Here is a 17,394-nt window from a genome sequence, read left to right as displayed (position 1 = left end):
GCCCATGTGCCACAACTACTGAGCCTGCGCTCTAGGGCCCGCAAGCCACAACTACTGAGCCCTCGTGCCACAACCACTGAAGCCTGCGTGCCTAGAGCCTGTGCTCTGCAACTAGAGAAGCCACCGCAATGAGAAGCCGGCGCACCGAAACGAAGAGTAGCCCCCACTCGCCGCAACTAGAGAAAGCCAGCGTGCAGCAACGAAGACTCAACACAGCCAAAAATAAATAAAAAATAAATAAATAAATTTATTTTAAAAAAAGAAATTAAAGGTGAACCCTTAAATAATCATAGGATTATTAAGAGCAAAGGATCCTTAAAGATAATTTAAACAAAGCCTCTTACTTCAGAAACAAGAAATAAGAGGTTAAGTCACACAGCTTATTAACAAAAAACACAGGCTTTGGAAGCAAGGTGGACAGATTCAAATCTTTCTCTGTCACGTATATGAGGCAAATTACTTAACTGCTGACCCTCAGTTTCCCCAGGTATAAAAGGAGCATATTAATATCTACCTCATAGAGTTGTGATAATAAAATGAGGAAGCAGATAAAAGGCTTTTAGAATAGATACAACAATCATTCCATATATGGTAACTAATATTATTACTACAGTTTTGGTAGAATTTATGTCTTGTGATTTTTACTTCTATTCTCTTTCTATTGTAACATGCTGCCTGAGATAGTTAATACCTTATGATCACCTTTCTTGTGATAATTAAATTCAGTTGTATTTTTCTTCAAGTGTTATGACAGTTTAATTATATAGAAGTTGAGGTGGGATGTTTTCTATGGCACATCCTTACCTATGGAACAATCTGTGCACATTAGTATGGCAGAGCCTGCTTATTTACTTTAAGAAGAGTACAGGGCTTCCCTGGTGGCGCAGTGGTTGAGAATCTGCCTGCTAATGCAGGGGACACGGGTTCGAGCCCTGGTCTGGGAGGATCCCACATGCCGCAGAGCAACTGGGCCCATGAGCCACAACTACTGAGCCTGCGCGTCTGGAGCCTGTGCCCCACAATGGGAAGGGCTGCGATAGTGAGAGGCCCGCGCACCGCGATGAAGAGTGGTCCCCGCACCGCGATGAAGAGTGGCCCCCGCTTGCCACAACTAGAGAAAGCCCTCGCACGAAACGAAGACCCAACACAGCCAAAAATAAATAAATAAATAAAGTAGCTATTAACAACAAAAAAAAAAAAAAAAAAAGAAGAGTACAAGCTACATTCTATAAACAGGCTTTCACTGAGTGGGTGACAATTTAAGATTCACTTTCAGCTGTTTTCCCGAGTGTAGTACTGGAAGTCTGCTGTTTTTGCCTGATTTTTATGCTACTTTCTTCCGCAGGTATCACCTTGATTTAACTTTGGGAAAACCCTCCCCGCCCACTCTTGGTCCATGTGTTTTGATTGAATTTGTGCCCATTCCCCAGTTTCAGGCCTGGACAATCAGAACATTTCATTTCCTTGGGCATATGATTAGTTAAGGAATGAGCATGTGACCCAAGACAGGCCAATGAAAGCTCTACCTGAGACTTTTGCTGCAACTATTGAAAAAGTGACATGTTTTCCCCCCACTAATATTGGTTAGCTGGCATAATGGAGGGCATCTTACTGGGTTGGCCAAAAAGTTCATTTGGTTTTAAGTAAAAATAAGACACATTTTTCATTTTCACCAAAAACTTTACTGAACAACATATTCATTAACCGAACTTTTTGGCCAACCCAATATTACAATGAGGAGAAAGCTTGCTATGAATGAAGCTAATATGAAGTAAAGCCAAGAAATGACATAGTTGATGTTGTTTGAATACTTGAATCCAGTTAGGGCATCTACCTGTTTTTTTTTTTTTTTTTTTTTTTTTTAATAACATGAGCCAGTAAATTCCTATTTTGCAAAACCTAGTAAAAGTTGAATTTTTGTTGCTTGGAACTAAGTTTGGACTATAGATGATGATGATGATGATGATAAAAAGTAGTAACAGCTACCATTAGGGACTTCCCTGGCGGGCCAGTGGTTAAGACTCTACACTTCCAATGCAGGGCATGCGGGTTCAATCCCTGGTTGGGGAACTAAGTTCCCACATGCCGTGCAGCCAAAAAAAAAAAAAAAAAAAAAAAGTAGTAATAGCCGCCATTAACTGAATGTTTTCTACTGCTAGATATTGTGTTAAACACTTTACATTCATTATGCCATCTAATTATTATTTATTATAATAAGTATTATTAGTTAATTTCGAAGCCTGTGTTTTTAACTGTAGTGCTCAAGAACTTCCTCATTAATTTGGTCTTATTGCTACTAGCAATAATTAACATGGAATGTATTAATAATATTAAAAAAATAATAATGGGGGTTATGCAAGTAGAAATTTTTAGATATAACTTTCTAAAAGTGTTTAAAAACTACGTAAGAATACGTGGATAAATGGTTATTGTATTCAGATAACACAAATACAGAGTAAAGACTAAGATGCTGATTTCTCCTTGCCACTTTAGGTTAACCTTCCCTAGCTATCAAGCAGAGCCAGCCTCAATAACGCAAGCCCATGGAAATCATAACTGGGAAGGTAAATTTATTTTGGTATACATATCAAGATGCATACTGAGCAAAAGTATTTTTGGATAGCACATAGTAGTCTGGGAACTGAGGTTTATTAAATGAATGAAGAAATGAATGAATGAATGAACAACTCCTAAATCTTCTTGCTGCAACCTCTTCTCCTTTCAACTTGTTTATTCAACTGTAGGTTTCCCCTGCTATCCAAAAGTAAAGTGTTCCTATAAAAGCTTTCGTAAACCGAAATGGCGTAAAGCAAAGAAGCAATTATCTTAGGGCACGTCTTGCTGATGGATACACAAAACAAACTGAGAAAAAGCCCAGATGCGCACAGACACAGTTCAAAACTATGGTGGCCTGATGCTGAGATGCTGAGTGTAGTTCCTGGGGAGGAGCTTGGTGTTGTCACTTTAGCTACTTGGGAGGTGTGCTGCCTCTCTAACTCGCTACAAAACAAATGCTGAATGCTATTTTCACTTTACACCTTTTTTTCTTAAAAGCAAAAATCCTCTTTGGATTTATTTTGCTTATCGAAAACAGGTACAAACTAATGTAGGTCTTTCATAAAAGTGAAGTGGCAGAAAGCAAATTTTCGAAAGCAGGGAGTACCTGTACTCCCACTGTTTTTCAGCTTCACTGGGACTGCAGTCCCGTCTCTAACTTCTCTCAATCCACTAGCCCTCTTCTTCACTTTTCACATTCAGCTTGATTTCTATGACCCAAAGTTTTAAAAACTTTAATAAAACTCCTTTGTCTCATAGGGGAAACCCTAATCTTAGAGTAACAACTATTTTCTGTGTCTGCACCAGAGTACCTGTGGTGCTAGAGAAAGTCACACCATAGGGCGCCAAGAGTTTATGACAACCCCAAACAGATCTTCAAGTACATTCCTACTTCATTTCTCTGCTCTACTCTTTTTGTTTTTTGGGGTTTTTTGCTCTCTACACAGTGCTGTTTCAAATCTCTTCTTTTAAAAACCTTGAACTGGGCTTCCCTGGTGGCGCAGTGGTTGAGAATCTGCCTGCTAATGCAGGGGACACGGGTTCGAGCCCTGGTCTGGGAAGATCCCACATGCCGCGGAGCAACTAGGCCCGTGAGCCACAACTACTGAGCCTGCGCGTCTGCAGCCTGTGCTCCCCAACAAGAGAGGCCGTGATAGAGAGAGGCCCGCGCACCGCGATGAAGAGTGGCCCCCGCTTGCCACAACTAGAGAAAGCCCTCGCACAGAAATGAAGACCCAACACAGCCATAAATAAAAAAAAAAAAAAAAAAAAAAATCTTGAACTGCCTCCTACTCCTCTCTTTATCCCTCTCCTCCAGCAAATTACCTGACCTCCTATTTCTCAGGAAAAAGAGAAGCAGTCAGAAGAGTTTCCTTAACTTTGTGATACTAAATGTATCAACTACCAAAGTTTACATCCAACTTCTCTTCATTCTCTTTTGTTACAAATAAAGAAATACGGAAGTATTCTTCTTTCTATGTCCAATTCCTCTTACCTATGCTTAGGCTCACATCCTTTCCTACCTTATATTATCCCTTTTCCATTATCCCTCTGTCTCATATATATTCAGTCTTTCCCTTTCAGTTGGCTGCTTCTCATCAGTATTTATACATGCTTAGATTTTTCCCCCTTAATGCCACTAGCTCTGCCTTGCCTTTCCTTCTCCTTCATAACCAAACTGTTTGAAACAGTTCATTCTGCTTGTTTCCATATTTTCATCTTTGTCAGGTACTGTGAAGGGACTGATGTTTTATCCTACTTGCAAGTTAACAAGTTAGCCTGTCTTGGTTTCATGGATACTGGCAGAAGACACAAGCCTCCTTTGTCTCTGACAAAGGACTTTATTATTCATGCCACAGGAAGCAGCCTGAGTTTCATGTTAATGTTGGTTCCCTTTACCTCCTAAGTCCCAGTCCCACAGGGTGACAGAGTGGCACAGGTAGATGCTGCATGCAGTGGGCTTATGTCTCAGCTGAAGAACTCTGAGCTTAGGGAACTCTCATCTTTTACACTGGGCTGTAAGCAAATCTGCCTGATGTTTGTCCCAGAGGGAGACATCATTTTTATTACACTGGGTAGCAGACAATCTGCCCTCTGCTCCTAAAGGAGACAATATTCCTATCTTCCAAGTCTGTTAATTTAACAAACATCCTTGAAAAACAGTCCTAAACAAAAGTTCTCAATGCAAGAGATCCATGGAGAATTGCTCCCAACAATCTTCCAGTCAGACCTCAACTTACTCCAGTGTGGCCTCTGTTCCTATTATGCCACCAAAACAGTTCTTGAAAAGGTTACCAATAAACTGCTGTATCAGTAAATTAGAGGGTTTCTTTTGGTGGTGGGGGGAGGGGCATTCCCTGGCGGTCCAGTGGTTAGGACTCCGTGCTCTCACTGCCAAGGGCCCACGTTCAATCCCTGGTCGGGGAACTAGGATCCCACAAGCCGCGCAGTGGGGCCAAAAAAAAAGAAAAAAAAAATTAGAGTTTTTCAGTTCTCATTTTATTCAAACCCTAAGCAGAATTAATAACCATTTTTTTCTTTTCTTTTGAATTATATGGTATTACATTCTCCTGGTTCTACTCGTTCTATTTTCATCCCTCTGGCTGTGCCTTGCTCAGTCTGCTTTGTGGGTTCACCATCCTCAACCTAGTTATTAAATATTGATCCTCAACCTCTGGTCTTAAGCCCTTATCTCTCTCTCTCTTTTTTTAATAAATTGATTTGTTTATTTACTTATTGCTTTTTGGCTGTGTTGGGTCTTCGTTGCTGCGCATGGGCTTTCTCTAGTTGCGGCGAGCAGGGGCTACTCTTCCTTGCGGTGCATGGGCTTGTCATTGAAGTGGCTTCTCTTGCTGCGGAGCATGGGCTCTAGGAGCATGGGCTTCAGTGGTTGTGGCTTACGGGCTGTAGAGCGCAGGAGCAGTAGTTGTGGTGCATGGGCTTAGTTGCTCTGCGGCATGTGGGATCTTCCCGGACCAGGGCTCGAACCCGTGTCCCCTGCATTGGCAGGCGGATTCCTAACCACTGTGCCACCAGGGAAGTCCCCAGTCCTTATCTCTTTTCTTTCCATATTCTCTTCCCAAATAAGCTCATCCAAACTTTACAGTTTCAATTACCACCAGTAAATCAGTTATTTAAGTATTATAGCCAGCTCAGACCTTTCTTCTGCACTCTAGACCCATATATTCAACTGCTTTCTCGACATTTACACTTGGATATCTTGAATATACTTCAATATTCAACACACCCAAGGCCAAACCCATGATTTTCCTCCTCAAAACTGGTCTTCATTCAATGAACAGATTCTCAGGAATAAAATCCATCCTTAATTTCTACAAGTAAGAAACTCAGGAATGATCTGCAAAACCTTCTTTTACCTAATTTCCTATATCCAAATTATCAGTGGGTTCTGTTGATTTTAAATCCTAAATATCTCAGGCATTTATAGTTTTCTAATCTTTCTTGTTTGTTGGCTGGTATACAATCTGTCTTCTCAACACCTTCCTTTCTGGTTCTTTTTATTCCTTCCTGTGGATGTGAGTCACTATTTGGTGTCATTTCCTTACTCCAATACAACTTTGTTTCCACCTTTGTATTTTGTGCTGATATTGTCATATATATTATATTTCAGTATGTTATAGGCGCAACAATACAATTATATATACATATTGTTTTATGCAACTGCTTTTAAATCAGTCAAGAGAAGATGGTGCGATTATACTATCTTTTGTAATTATCTACATTATTGCCTTTACCAGTGCTCTTTGTTTTTTTGTGTGGATTCAAAGTACTGTCTGATATCAGATGCTTTCATCCTTATAATTTCCTTTGATCATTCTTGTAAGACAGGTGTGCTGGCAAAAAAATCTGTTTTTTATCTGGGAATATGTTTTACCTTTATTTTTGAAAGATAATTTTGCTGGATATAAGACTGTGGACAGGTTTTTACTTTCAGCGCTTTGAATGTGTTGTCCAATTGCCTCTGTCCTCCAAGTTTCTGACGAGAAATCAACTATTGATCTTACTGGGGTTTCCTTTTATGTGATGAGTTGTTTTTCCTTTGCTGCTTTCAAGATTTTCTTTCTCTTTCAATATTTTGACCATAATGTGTCTAGATGTGGATCACTCTGTTTATCCTCCTTGGATTTCATCGAATTTCTTGTATGTGTAGCTTAATGCTTTTCATTAAGTTTGAAAATTTTTCAGCCATATATATCTTAGAATATTTCTTCTGTCCCTTTCTCTCCTCTCCTCATAGTCCCATTATTTGTATGCTGATGTGTTTAATCATGTCCTACAGTTCTCTGAGGCTCTGTTCATTTTTTTCCATTCTTTTTTCTCTCTGTTCTTCAGATTGCATAATTTATATTGCTCTATCTACAAGTTCACTGATTTTTATCTTCTGCCCACTCAATTTTCATTTGGGTTACTGTACTTTCAACTCCAGAATTTCCATTTAATTAAAAAGAAAAACAATTTCTCTTAATTAATATTCTCTATTTGATGAGACACTGTCATCATACTTTAACTCTTTAAGCATGTTTCCTTTAGTTTTTTGAATATATTTATAATAGCTGTTTTGAAGTCTTTGTCTGCTAAGTATATCACTGGGCCCCATCAAAGACATTTTCTATTGTCTGATTTTTTTCCCTACTTATGGATCATACTTTCCTGTTTCTTTCCATCTTTTATAATTTTTTTTGTCAATAACTGGACATTTTAGATATATTTTTGCAACACTATATACTGATCCCCTACCACTACTCTGGGGGTGGTGGTGGTTGTTATTCGCATGATTATTTGTTTAGTGACTTGGCTGAACTAATTCTGCAAAGTCTGTTCCTTTGCAGTGTGCAGCCTCTGATGTTCCTACTCACATTTTCTCCCCTTGTTTTCATCTTTTAGTCTCATTACCTAGGGGTTGTCCCTGGGCTAGTATAGCCATTTCTTGGTTAGAGGTTGTGCTTACGGTCCCTTAGCCAGTTATTTTCATTCTTTACCATTGGCTGTATCTGTAGCTTGGAAACTGCTATCATAATTCAGAGATTTTACTTCTTTGCCCCACATTCAGCGAGGGACTAGTAGCTTGGAGGGTCCTACTGTTACTACTCCTGAGAGGGTATAGCCTTGGGCATGTATACAATTTTCCGACTGTCACAGGTGATTGTGATATTTTGGAGCCTTGCTTCCTAGGAGTTATCCCTGGGTCAGAGGAGCGTATTGTTCAATCAGTGTTTGGTCACAGGTTGTATTTAAGCCCCTTGTTCTTTGTAAGGCTTCTTCCCTGTGTTGACGGGTCTGTGTGCAGCTTAGGGAATGCTTTCAAGTCTGCCCCACATCCTGCTACAATTGTTCCTGAGTGGGTGCAGCCTAACACATGCACACTTGCCTTCCTGATCCTCACAGGTGACTATGATCCCAAGAGGGTTCTTCATGGCCGACTCTTTCCCTGGTTCTTTCTTTAAAACCTCTGGCTGCTCTGTTGTTTTGATGTATTATGGAGCTACCAGCCTCCTCTTAATTGCTCTTCATCAAGATCTGTACTGTTTTCAACAACACCCTTAGGCATGGAGTTCTCCATTCCTTCTTCCAGTTGAAGTCAGTCTTCTCAGGCAGATCCAAAGAGCTCTTCACTTTTATGGTCTGCCTTTTCCCCTGGGCAGAACACCTGCACCACTGCACTGGAGTTGGGGGCAGGGACCCTATTTTCCTAGAGTGACAATCTGGCTCTATAAGGAGGTCCTGGGGGGTGGGGAGCAGCTCTTGGTCGTGGCTTGCTTCTCTTGGTGTGGAATCTCTACCCTATAGTGAGTTGGGACGGGTAATTCGGCCTCAGTGTTCTCAGCTTGCTGTGCCTAGGGTGGGGGTTGCCTGTGGGGAGGGAGACTTGGTCCTATCAGCCATGCCTGCCTGGAATAGACTTCCTGTAACATGGAGCTGAGGGGGAAGGGAGGAAAGGGATGAGAAGGCCTACCCTTGCAGGTGAAACTGTAGCCCTAGACTGGGAGGTAGAGGGAGAGGGGAACTTCAGCTTCTTGGCTACACATGCTGGGGTTGCAGCTTCTATAACACAGCACTGTGATGTGGAGGTAATGGGTTAGGTTGTGGCTAAAATGCCACAAATACTCACTGTTCTTACCTAGATTTTGTAGATTTTCTTGAATGAATGTTCCTTCATTTGCTGTATGCTCTTAGGGTGATTCCCAAAGATTTTAAATGATATTTTATTTTTAAATAATTTTCACCAGTTAAATTGTTGTTTTGCTGGGATAAAATCTACTGAGTTCCTTACTTCATTGTTCTGGAAGTCCTGCCATGTTGTTTCTGGACATTAATTACTTCTGATGGTGTACTGAAGGATAATTCCTGTAAGGATGAACCAGGGGATCCTGGGTAGTACTCAGCTAGTTTTCTGGAATCATCCATAGGACCTTAAGCACTTTGAAGAGTGTTTATTTTATTTTATTTTTTTTTAAACAAAGTGAAATTTGAAGGGTTTTTTGGCTGCACTGGGTCTTCATTGCTGTGCGTGGGCTTTTCTCTAGTTGCGGCGAGCGGGGGCTACTCTTGTTGTGGAGCACAGGCTCTAGGCGTGCAGGCTTCAGTAGTGTGGCCAGCTAAAATATTTGCTAGACTCGCTAAGCAAAGAAGGAAAACTGCCTCTTTAATGGTTGGTATGAGAGGAAATGAGAAAGGAGGAAAAGAAACCCATTGTTTTTTATTCATTTAAGCTTTAAATATAAGTAAATATTTAAAGATTTTTTTAAAAAAAGGATTAGTAGAAGAACCATATGATTAAATGGAACTTCAAAAGTTGAACTTCAGCTGGTAATTAACTCATTTTTTAAAAATTAAGTCTAAGGAAAGTTAACTGGAAATTCAAGTCTCAGAATAGTCCTGATTTTCCCTTTAGTTGCATCTAATACATTAAATTTTACACCCAAGTCTGTATTTTAAAATAATTTTTAGCATAGTAAAATACTTTTTATCAGTATTTATAACCCTCTGGAAAAGTTTCTAAGAGTTGCAGAAATGTCAGAAGTAAATCAAGAATGCTTTGTGAGCATTAAAATCATCTCCTCCTTCCTAACTCCCCATATTAAATCTCTGGCAGCCCAGAAAGAAAAAAATAAACAAAGAAATAAATATACTAATACATATAAGAACAAATAAAACTATCTTAAGCTATCATATATATTCAGTAAAATATTTAAAATTATTTTACTGTAAAAACACTTCTGCTTTGTAGAACCAATTCAATTCAACAAAATTTTCCTGACACCTAAAATGTGTTAGATAAATAAGACTATATCCTTAACTTCAAGAAGCTAACAATTTAATAAAAAGGTTAACATTTATATAAAAATAAGTATATTTTAAGGCAAAAATATGATGTGTTTAAGAGCTGCAAAATGCTTGGCATTTAGTTCAAAAAGGGTCAGTATAGTCAAAAAATTAAATCAGGAGAGCTGGCAAAAAAAGTTAATGCAATGCTTTCAAATATTTAGATGATGTATTAAAAAATGATATGGCATGTTTAACTGCTTTTGTCTTATTATATAACAGAATAGTGGTTTATAGCACTAATGTACTGCAAATTGATTCTGTGGTTAAAACATCTTTACTTCAGCATTTAGTTACCTGCAAAGACTCATTTTTTGCTTTTTATTCCTCTTCATCGCAAAGGCTGGCTCTTTGTGGAGATGCTCTGATATATAAGCCTTAAATACAATAAATAATGTTTAAATGAAGTTTTTAATGAATTTTACAATGTATTTATTAATTTTAAAAGCCCTAATACTTATTGAATATCTATTATGTGTTGGATAGTGTCTTAAGTACTTTGACCTTCAAAACATAAAGAAAACTGAAGAAGAAGGATTATGTAATTTAGTCAAGATCACCTAATAACTGGTGGAGTGAAGACACATATTCAGGCATTCTGCCCTAAAACCCATGTTCTAAAACCCTATACTATACGCTTTCTTATAAATATAAAATCACTCTGTAATCACTCACATTCTATTTATTTTATTTATTTATTTAAAAAAATATTTATTTATTTATTATTTGGTTGCGCCAGGTCTTAGTTGCAGCAGGCGGGCTCCTTAGCTGGGGCTTGCAGGCTCCTTAGTTGCGGCATGCATGCAGAATCTAGTTCCCTGGCCAGGGATCGAACCCGGGGCCCCTGCATTGGGAGCACGGAGTCCTAACCACTGCGCCACCAGGGAAGTCCCTCCTTCTATTTATTTTAATATATCAGTTTCTAACAGCAGTTCAAACAGTTACACTTGTCTTGATTAATTTATATTCAGTAAAAATAATGTCATTTAAAAATGGTTTTGTGATGGTTACATTTGACTCACTGTACAATATAGCAACTGGTCTTAATTGTGATACAGTTTGACCGGATTTAAAATTTTTCTTTCTTTAAAACTAAAAACCAAACCAACATCGAATTCTTAATTCCACCACATCTCCCCAGAAGAAAAGCAACATAAACTGGCATAAAGACTAAGCACATAGAACACTATTGAAGCAGATTTTTGGTTTCATTTTTCTAACTACATCCAGTTAAGAGAGAAACATACATTTTATTTGGACATAAACTTTTCTTCCCCTTTGAAATTTTCTTGCCTTCGTAGTATGAACAATGAACTTCTAACATAGTAGAATGTGCTCCAATGATCATAGAAAGGCTGCCTTTATAAATAACGTAATTTTTGATTGAATGTAATTATGGAGAGACAAAAATGAAGGATGAAGGACAACAATAGAAACAAGCTGGGAGTCAGTTTCAGAGGGATTTTAGACTGAAAGTCTTCCCCTCCAAAATACTGTAATTTTGTTTCTCTCAATCCACCTCACCATTCCACTGGACCTCTCAAAAGAAAGACCTGTTTTGAGAAAGATCTTGTTGCTTTCTTTTAAAAGGGCAGGAGTCTTACATTTGCAAAACATCAAGAGACAGTATCATACTGCGATAAACAAATATGTGAAAATAGATATTAAGAAAGAAGTAGTTATAAAATTTAAAAGCCTCTGGATTTGTTATAGATTTAGCCCTTTATTTTCTCCTTGCAGTTTAGAACCCACAGTCTACCATTTCAACCACGAATTCATAGCCACATATTCTCCCGTACTTTCTGACTTTCAGCAGCCTCCAATTTCCCTGCTGCTTCTTCTAGGCTGCTAAGTGTTGTTGTTGGTAAAAATTGTGCTCAGATGCCTCGTTATAAAATCATGTTGTCTCAGTGTTCTTGGTACTACTTCTATACTCTTAAGTGGAGAGAGTCACCTCTTGGTAACTCTCCGTCCAATTCCAAATATTTATTGTTCCAAATCTTTCCCACTCTATCATCTCCTTCTTAGAGGTGTTGCTGTTTGTTTTTAAGGTTAACCAAGATTCATAATCCCAAATTCTCGCATCCATACATCTAAGTACAAAAATGGATTTTATACTGTAACATACTTTCATTCCTAAAGCAAAAGAAGCAAAACAGAGATCCTGATTGAAACTGGAACATTTGTGCATTAGGCAAGTCACACTTCCTTTTAAGACAGAACCAAGAAAGGCAAAGATATTACAAAATCAAAGACACTTGTCAGAATCTGAGGCATTAAGTAGGTGAGGACTGATTCTTAAAAGCACTGGGTCTGTCACTGCTGTTCCAGTTGCTTGACCGTATCTATTGAAAGAATCATCAACATTTGTGACTTTGTGAATGCCCTCTTTTAAAATTAAATTTTATCATAGGAGTTTTAAGTTTGCAAAGGAAGTATATAGCTTTATGAAAGTTTGAAAATTCTACTTGCTTATGCTATTAAATATCGTTTCCATATTATATTTGAAGAGTTAAAGATAAATATGGCTGGTATGTCTAATAGAACTAGGCAAAAATATGATCCATCCTTGTTAGAATTAAGTTGCCTTTAAAGTTAGCTTTTTATCATTGATTTCTTACTAAGATCCATAATGGGATTTTGTCTCAAAGAAAATTTAACAGTACTTATGAGTGGGACAATTTTTAAGAAAGCTATGAAAATGCCACTCACGTAACAATGTTTGGGAGTTGTTTATTGTGTTCTGTACAATAACAGCTTCTTGTTTTATATACTGCACTTTTTGTCCAATCCAGTGACTTGGCTGATATTTTTCTTTGTGTTCTGAAATAACCACTGCAGTGCACTTCTTATGAAATGAAATGCCTGTTGAGTTATCAATCAACCATTTGGACTAAGTGGGGAAAAATTTTAATTGCTTCTCATTATTTATGACATTAAAGAATCTATAGGAATCTAGTTTTGTAAATAAAAGTATGTGGATTTATAAAATTTCTTATGGAAGAAATTCTTTGAAAAACAGTATATCTATATAAAGCCACCTTATTTTATAATGGAATATATTAGTTATTTAAATTTTGGGTGAATAGTGATATAGTGAAAATGCCAAGTTTTCTGCCTACTGTAATGAAGTCTGTAGTCATCTTGTGAAGTTATGATCCTCTCGCCTCAGCATGTTTTACACCTGCATTTTATGCAAGATGTGTTGTGCCCTACTTGTGGCAAGCCTGCACAGACCTGACTGATTTGCCAGACTGACAGCTGCTTACTTTCAGGAAACCGCACTCTGGTTCTTAGTGTGTGTCACGTCCTCCCTGAGTATCACTAATCTTTGATTACTAAACTCCAACTCTGATAATCACAGCCCTTGACTCACAGAATAGTCTGGCTTGGAAAATAAATCCTTTAGGCGATTTAGTTCAATTCAATAAATAATAATAGGATGCCTACCATGAACAAGGCAAGTGCTGTGAGGTACAGAAAGCTAATAACCTATACTCCTTGCCATTAATCTGCTTAATATATAAGGAAAGATATGTACTCAAATCGCCATATTCAAATCCCCTAACAATTAAAATGACCCATACTTTTATAAAAGATTCATAGTTTCCTTCTGATCTTTCTCAGCTCAGGCAATTTTTCATATTCCTAGACTTGTATGCTCAATTGCATGTTCAGCATTTCCCAGATGTCTTAGAGGACCTCAAACTCAACATGCCCTGTATCAAACTCATAATGATCTGCCTTAAAATTGGTCTTCCTCCACGCGTCCCCTACCTCAGGGAATGGCACAACCCAGAAGTACAAGGAAGCCTGCTAGTCATTCTAGATGTCTTTACCGCCTTTGTCTTGCTTGGTCGCCTTTTGCAGGCTCATCTCCCTCTGAGTCTGTGTTGGAACGTCTCAGGGACTTACCTATAGGCCTTCTTCTCTTCTTACTCTACAGTCTCTCTTCATGGAGCTTTCATGTACTCTAATGATTTTATTAATTCTTACATAGTTTATATGCTGAAGGCTCTCACTTTTTAAATCACACCCTGGCCAAGAGAAAATTATTAGTGAAATATTTTTAATTTCTTCAGGAAAAAAATTCCTGTAGTTTTGATTCTCCCCCCACCATTTTTTAATTTTTATAAATTTATTTATTTTATTATTTTTATTTTTGGCTGCGTTGGGTCTTCGTTGCTGTGCGCGGGCTTTCTCTGGTTGCGGCGAGTGGGGGCTACTCTTCGTTGTGGTGTGCAGGTTTCTCATTGCGGTGGCTTCTCTTACTGCGGAACACCGGCTCTAGGCGCGCGAGCTTCAGTAGTTGTGGCTTGCAGGCCCCAGTGGTTGTGGCTTGCGGGCTCTAGAGCGCAGGCTCAGTAGTTGTGGTGCACGGGCTTCGTTGCTCCGCGGCATGTGGGATCTTCCAAGGCCAGGGCTCGAACCTGTGTCCCCTGCATTGGCAGGTGGATTCTTAACCACTGTGCCACCAGGGAAGCCCTCCCCCCACCATTTTTTAAATGGAATCCTCTCCCCATTTCATTTGCTTACTAGTCATTTGTTCAATAAACTTATTAAACACACATACTCCAAGCATTTGCTCCTCACAAAAATACCATTAAGGTGGGTATTATTAGACTCTAGAGGTCAAGTGACTGCCCCAGAATCAGACAACCAGCCAGAATTGGAGCACAGGAGTCTTCTGACTATAAATTCTGAGCTCTTTCCAATAAACTGCACTGCAGACCTCTAAATCCCTTAGTACAAAGGAACTAAACCAGGTATTAAGAAGAAAGCAAAATATTTAAACAAATTCATTATAAGGTGTGATTATATAATACTCCTTAAGAAATATACTTTTTAAAAGATGAAGTTTTTAGTTAATTTACTTAAGTCCATAATTAATTTGGTTTTTCCTCTCATCTTTCCACAAGGGATTTGAATTTGCTTATAGTAGGAATAAATGAATAAAATAGTAATAAAATATAGAAAACTGGAAGGGGGGATGGATGAGAAAGAATTGAGAGTCTATACTGGGGAAAGGTATGTTACCATGATTACTAAGACTGAGCCTCAAATTTGGCTCTACCCTCCATGGAGTCAAATCAAAAGGAGGGGGCAAACCAGTAATTCTCACTTCCTTAAGACTCTGCTTATATTTGCCTTAGTGAGCCCTTACATGATCATCTTGTTTAAAATAGCACCCCTACCCCATACACATACTCCCCATACACCTTCCCTACTTTATTTTTTTTTCCATAGCATTTATAACCCACTGATGTACTTGTTTATTTATTTATAGTCTCTCCCTACTACAATGCAAGATTAATGAGAGGAGAGATCTGGCCTGTTTCTGTTTGTTTCTTTGTGTCCCGGTGCCTACAGCACTGCCCAGGAAATAGTAGGAGCTCAAAAATGTTTTGAATGAATGAATTAAAAGCTACCAAGAGGGGCTTCCCTGGTGGCACAGTGGTTGAGAATCTGCCTGCCAATGCAGGGGATACGGGTTCGAGCCCTGGTCTGGGAAGATCCCACATGCCGCGGAGCAACTAGGCCCGTGAGCCACAACTACTGAGCCTGCGCGTCTGGAGCCTGTGCTCCGCAACAAGAGAGGCCGCGATAGTGAGAGGCCCGCGCACCGCGATGAAGAGTGGCCCCCGCTTGCCACAACTAGAGAAAGCCCTGGCACAGAAACGAAGACCCAACACAGCCAAAAAAAAAAAAAAAAAAAAAGCTACCAAGAAAATAAGGAACAAATAACAAATAATAACTGATAAATAATAATAAATAATGAATACAAATAATAAATACAGAAAACCATCCATAATACAATGTGTTATCAGTTGTTAAAGCAATTGATGTCCTATATGACACAAATGGATAAGGAAAATATCTTTAGTATATGGCCGGGTCGTTAGCACAACTTAAGTCTTAAATTACTAGCCTAACATAGGGTGCTCAAAGACTGATTTCCAAATACTTAGTCATTTAAACTCCAAGGGGAAAATACTATCATCCAGAAATGGCACAATCATTATACCATTTTTATGATATTACTGTTAAATAAACTTTACATACTGAATAATAAAGAAGTTTAGTATTTAATTTTTTCTTCATATATTTATTCTCAAGTGTTTTACGCTGAGTATTTTTATTGATATCAAAAATGGTTATAACTAACTGGTTAATTCTCTATGAAGAAATCACTTCATTCTTGCCCTCCTTTAAAGTTAAAAGCTTAAACCAAATGTGCTTCTAAACTCCCATGAAACTCCTTAGTAGACAAAGTTGTCTGTGAAACCAATAACCATTCAACATGTGGAGAAAGTATGCTAGGATGCTAGGAACAAGCATTTGGGATTTGTGTGCTGAATAAAAACTAGACATGGATATGGAATCCTTGGAGCAGACATCTTGTTCCTATCAAAATTTGTTTTTAGTAGTTATCTGACTATCAGGTTAATTTTAGTTATAACTCAACAGAAAGAACTTCAAATATACATCAATCCTTGCTTTTCACATGCATACAAATCATACATTTCCACAAGTACATTGAATGTATGTATACATGTATGTATACATGTACTACCATGGAAGAAGACTAGAATAGAATTAATCTTTTCTAGCAGCATGAAACATTGTAAAGGGAGAGATCAAGTACCCTCATTATCCACAAATTAAACTACTCTGTGTAGCAAATTTTAGAAATTACTTTTTTTCTTTATTACTATAAGAAAATTAAGAATAAGCAAAAAAAAAATTATGGGTGTCTCCATGGAAAACTGCATTGTTTAGAATACTACTGTTTGGTCTTTATGGCTTTTGAGATATTTTACAAGTCTGTAAATTACAGATAACCAATAGCAATGCAAAATAATTCATATCTATAGACAAGCAAACAAATTCTGCTCCAGTAGAGGTTCAATTGTCTTTCCTCCCTGCCTATGGAAAAAGCCAGTCTCGTGGCCATTTGTAAATTCATTTCAACATACCTTTTCTCCACATACATTTCTGACTGATTTCTCCTTTGAAGCAGTTGTAACATTTGCCTGGTTCCCTCTTTAATGACGAGTTAAATAAACTCCTTAACATGTGTTCATTTTATATTTAATGAGCACTATAATTTTACCTCTTTTTGAAAATTATCCTTTAACATTTTGCCATTATTGAAATGGCTGATCTGAATTTAAATCTATGTTAGCTTTGGGTTTCATTTACTGTCTTTCCTATGTTTAGTTCAAGAAAAATTAAAAACAAAATTGCAAGGTTTTACCAATTACATAAGTTAATGCCAGTTAGTATTCCAAGATTCTGTTTGTCAGCCTTTCACCTTCTTGATATCGTGGTAGTTTTTAAATACATCACATCAAGGAACACAATCCTTGCCTAAATTCTTACAAATGTTTTACAGGGACCTTTAGCTCAATGCACAAACTAACACCACTCGTTTCTTTTCTGTTGAGTCTGACAATAGAGTATGTTCCTGTTACACACAAAGTCCTCTCTCTC

General features: G+C 38.1%; 2 protein-coding genes across 3 annotated transcripts in view; one reads left to right on the top strand and one right to left on the bottom strand.

The window, feature by feature from the left end:
* Positions 1 to 17,394, top strand: part of LOC309661338 (uncharacterized protein) — a gene marked incomplete at its 5' end in the record, with an annotated part of 709,907 nt that overhangs the window by 70,037 nt on the left and 622,476 nt on the right. The window contains one exon of one of the 2 annotated variants that reach the window (XR_014263947.1): positions 2,494 to 3,832. Of the gene's footprint in view, positions 1 to 2,493; positions 3,833 to 17,394 lie in introns of those variants that run through there. The other variant, XM_082463079.1, reaches the window with a different exon arrangement.
* The window catches only part of FAM241A (family with sequence similarity 241 member A), a 36,231-nt gene that overhangs the window by 7,969 nt on the left and 10,868 nt on the right, over positions 1 to 17,394 (bottom strand). The gene's annotated exons all lie outside the window — the stretch shown is intronic.

This window comes from Balaenoptera physalus (genome assembly GCF_965194825.1).
Source record: "Balaenoptera physalus genome assembly, chromosome: 5".
Taxonomy (NCBI): Eukaryota; Metazoa; Chordata; class Mammalia; order Artiodactyla; family Balaenopteridae; genus Balaenoptera; species Balaenoptera physalus.
This window is presented reverse-complemented; position numbering and strand designations above follow the sequence as displayed.